The following is a 4,753-nucleotide window of genomic DNA, read 5'->3' as shown; positions in this document are numbered from 1 at the left end:
ACAGACACACAAACACACACATATATATATATATATATATATATATATACATACATACATACATATATATATATATACATACATACATACATACATATATATATATATATACATACATACATATATATACGACGGGCTTCTTTCAGTTTCCGTCTACCAAATCCACTCACAAAGCTTTGGTCGGCCCAAGACTATAGTAGAAGACATTTGCCCAAGGTGCCACTCAGTGGGAATGAATCCGGAACCATGTGGTTGGTAAGCAAGCTACTTACCACACAGTCAAAGAATTTTTTTAAATGTGTTGAGATGATAAAAACAAACAAATAAAGCGGTAGAATGCTTCACACTCAAATGATGAGCCCATAAAAGATAGATAGTGAAGTGGGTAGCGGTCGAGGCATGCTACACGAAGTGTGTTGCAGCGTTTATTTTACATCTATGTGATCGTTTAACCTGTTAGAAATAGCTTTACATCTTCAAATTACACTTCACCGTCCTACACTATACATTGTATAATGTACACCTTAGGACGTGTTTGAAAAAAATAAGACGAGCTGACCATGGTTAGAATACCTCTGATCATAAGTCTCCTTGATCAGAGCTGGCCTGGGGTTAAACTACTACTATTGATCACTGACTATTGGTCATATAATTCACATGTTCTATGATGTTATGCAATTTTTCTTGTACGTTAATTGTCGAATCTACACCATTAGGTAATTATATTCTGGGGATCTAGTTCAAAACGGGGGCACCAGTATTTTCTTAACGAAACACTAACGAAACACTTTGAAACTTGGGACACTGGTAGAATGTGTCAATTATCGAAATAAGACAATTTTTTACATGAAATAAATTCGAATACAAAATTTTTTTTCTGTTCTATAACACAAAATAGATAAGTATACGAAGTTTGAAAGTCTTTCGGTACCAAAAACACTACATAAAACATAAATGAAAACTGGTGCCCCCGTTTTGAACAAGATCCTATTCTGGAGTAAAGAGGAGAGCTGGTACAATCGTTAGCGTGTCTGACAAAATGTTTAGTGCTGAAGCCAACTTAGCGTTACATCCCTTCGGAATCGATAAAATAAGTACCAGTTTGAGTACGGGAATCGATGTAACCAACTTCCTTCTCCTCTTATAAAAATTGTTGGTTTTGTGCCAAAACTAAAGAAAAATTGTTTTCTAGCATCAAGATATTAAGAAAATATGCGCGGGTCTAATTATGCTGCAATGAGTGAAACCTTATTAGGTCAAAACCACGATCTTTCCATTCTTATCTCGTATGTTCTTTCTCTGTGTTTTAGAGTCATGCAATAAATAATATTCTTATATAGAATTAATTGATCTGCATACTTTAATGTTACGTAATCTTTCTGGCTATCCATGTACTCGTGAAACAGTATTCATAAGCATGCATGTAAAGAAAAAAATGTCTTTATATGTGTACAAAATAACCATCATACAAAGATGCATATAAAAGTTAGCCATATACACCCGTGTGTATGCAAAATAAATACGTATCTAAAACAATTTTCATCTGTTCACATAAAAGACTTTAAAAAAAAAACCTCTCTGCAATAAAGATGTGTCTAAAATAGCTTTCAATACACATTAGTCAATTGGAGAACCTTTAGGTAGTCGTCCGACCTGTTAGAAACAGCACCCATATCTTCCTCATATCACTCCCTACCGCCTTAAATAAGAAAGGAACATATTAGGTAACGAGCCGTGTGTATATATTATTAAAAAAGATGAGATGGTCATGAGTGGAAGGTCTTTGAAATAAGGTCTGTTCGATCAGAGTTGACTCGTGGTTAAACAACAACAAATCAATGTTCATATCTGTGTATCCAATAACACAATCAGACCCAGATTGCTTTTGATCAATTTGCTTCGTAAGTGAAAGGTGAAACATCAGTCTGTAAAAGTGTTTCGATGGATTTATTCATCCCCCTATCCTTTGGTTTATCTACACACAGACAATTGCAGACAGACACTATTGCACACACACACGCACACACATCTATTCTTACGCACAGTAGACAGATCAATTACATCGTACATTACACAAACATATATACCATCATACGTGTTCACATTTCAGACACATACATAAAACCTCATCGTTTTAAATTGATCAGCGAAAATCCCCAAAGAGACGGAGATAAAAGAAAAGCCAGCGATATTGAGGTTGTGGTTCATAGACAGGGAATTTAAATAAAGGAATGGAGAGAGGGAGAGGAAATAGGGAAAGGAAGAGAAGACGAGGCTGACGAGAGTGGAAAGAGCAGTGAAATCAAAGGAAAAAGTACGAAAAAGGAAGGGATAGAGAGGGAAATGTGAGAGGAGAATAGAAAGAGGGAGTGGGAGTATAGTAAAATATATTAAAAGCCAGAGCTGAGTAGGGAAAAAGAAGAGAAAACATTATAAGAGAAGAGAGAAAGAGACAAAAGATGTGGTGGTGGGGGGCTACTAAGTGAGAGAAGACAATATACAGGCAAAGAATGAGAAAAGGTAGCAGGAAAGTAAAAGAGAAGATGAATAAATATGGCAGGAATGAGAGAAGGAAGAAGAACGAAAGACAGGAAAAGTGATGAATTAAGAAAAGAAAGGATGAAGGAGAAATAGGGGGCAGAATCGGGGGGGGGGATAAAAAATCAAATATAAGGAGAGTAAGAGAGGAATATATAAAAAAAAAGACAGTTAAGTGGGAATGTTAGAGTGCGTGCATAGAGAGGGTGGAGCGGCACAGAAAAGGGGGGGGGGTAGAATGATTGACAAAAGATGAAAGAGAGGAAAGAGGAGTATAAAAGGAGGAGAAGAAAGAGATTCGATGAGGTGGGGGAAGAAGAAAGGGTGAAGGAAGTTAAGAGATGGAGGAAGATGTTACAAAAGGGGGAAAAGGTGGGAAATGAGAGAAGCAGTAAGAGAAATATTGAAATAGAGACAGATTAAGAATAAAAGAAAATAAATAAACAATAATTGGTAGAGAAAGCGAAGCTGAAATAATAGAGAGTCACCATCAATAGATCGATGATCTTTTTGTTGCAAGCTGGTTGGGTGGTTCGTTTCCTATGGCTACATTGCATGTTTACGACATGTCTGCTACATGTCTGCACTGAAAAGGAATTGATCAACCCTGTGCTCCCAGCCAGTGTATTTTTCTCTCTCGTTCATTGAACAGCTGGCAACGAATGAATGAATGAACGAAGCATCAACACAAAATAAAATTTGCTCTACAGCTGTGTGCGTGTGTGCGTCTTTCCTGTGAGAGGAGTCTTGCGGTGCGTGGAGACGTGCGTGTGTGCAAAGAAGGAAGAAGGAAAAAAAAAAGAAGCAAACGATTGTATATGTTGGCTATATATGAATGAATGAATGCAAATACTTTGAGCCTGACTCTCTTGATCTCTCTCCCCCTCTCTCGCTCGTGTGTTCTCTTGCCTCCCGCTTTATGTATATTTCTGTTACATGTATTCATTTAGGTAAAATACTTTCGAGTTATTTTATTATTTTGTCAGTAACAGTAGTAATAACACGCACGCGTGCATCGTATGTATATATAAATAGATCTCTCTCTCTCTCTCTACACACACACACATGTATGTATGTGTATGCTCATCTATACTTTGACAACTCGGAAGATGAAACTTCGTTGTTTTTCTTTTTCCCGTTCGTGCTCGTTGTCCTTCTCATCACATGCTCGCGCGCGCAAAACTGTTTAGGTAGGAGGAAGGCGTTTACACTCATGAAAATTCGCATGCCTTCCAAAAACTGGTGAGATTGATGCAGTCGATGTTTATCTTGAACAGCTGTCCGTCTATGACCTCAGATGGGGGATGGAGGTATATAGGAGAGGAGGAAGTTCCAGTGGAACAACGGTCGGGGAAGTAAGAATTAGGTTAATTGTAAGCCTCGGGGTAAGGACACACAACATGGTTGACCAGAAAAGGAGAGAGAGAAGTATGTCAGGTGGGCTTAAGTGTTGAGTGGTATGCACCCAAGCTTGCGTTAAGGAGTGGAAGCCATTACAGTAACAGTAGAAAAGTGAGAAGACAGCACGTCGATGGGTTTGATGTTGATATTTATAAGTACGGTGCAGGTGTGGCTGCGTGGGAGAGAAGCTTGCTTCCCAGCCATGTGGTCTTGGGTTCATTCCCACTTCACAGCACACTGGGCATGTGTCTTTTTTTATAGGCCTGGGCTATAGTACGGGATGTTCAAAAAGTCTCTCCGCAGTAAGTATTTAATGGGTTTTAGGCGATTCTTGTACACTAATCCTTTACTTGCTCCCCGGAAAAAAAAAATCTGGCGGTGTTAAATCAGGTGATTTTTGTGGCCGAAGTCCCTTCGAAATAATCCGTTCACCGAAAAAACTCTTGAAGTAGCGCCATGGTGATGCGCAGGATGAAAAATTTTAGTGCGGAGAAACTTTTTGAACATCCTGTTGGACCTGCTTGCTAGAACTTTGTGATTTTGACAGAAATGAAAACAAGCTTGAGGAATACATACATACGTATGTATGAGTGACTGTGTGTGTGTGTGTGTGTGAGAGAGAGAGAGAGAGAGAGAGAGAGAGAGAGAGTTTGAGTGTTTGTGTGTGTGTGCGTGCATGTGCATGCATATGTACCCTTGTCTTGAGACATCCTGTAATGTTTGTAAATGAGCATCTGTTATTCGCTTCTAGTCTTCCATAGAAAAATATTTCTGTTCACAGGGAAATATTACATTGCTTTGAAACAAATAAGGG

Source organism: Octopus bimaculoides, chromosome 4 (assembly GCF_001194135.2).
Source record: "Octopus bimaculoides isolate UCB-OBI-ISO-001 chromosome 4, ASM119413v2, whole genome shotgun sequence".
Taxonomy (NCBI): Eukaryota; Metazoa; Mollusca; class Cephalopoda; order Octopoda; family Octopodidae; genus Octopus; species Octopus bimaculoides.
This window is presented reverse-complemented; position numbering follows the sequence as displayed.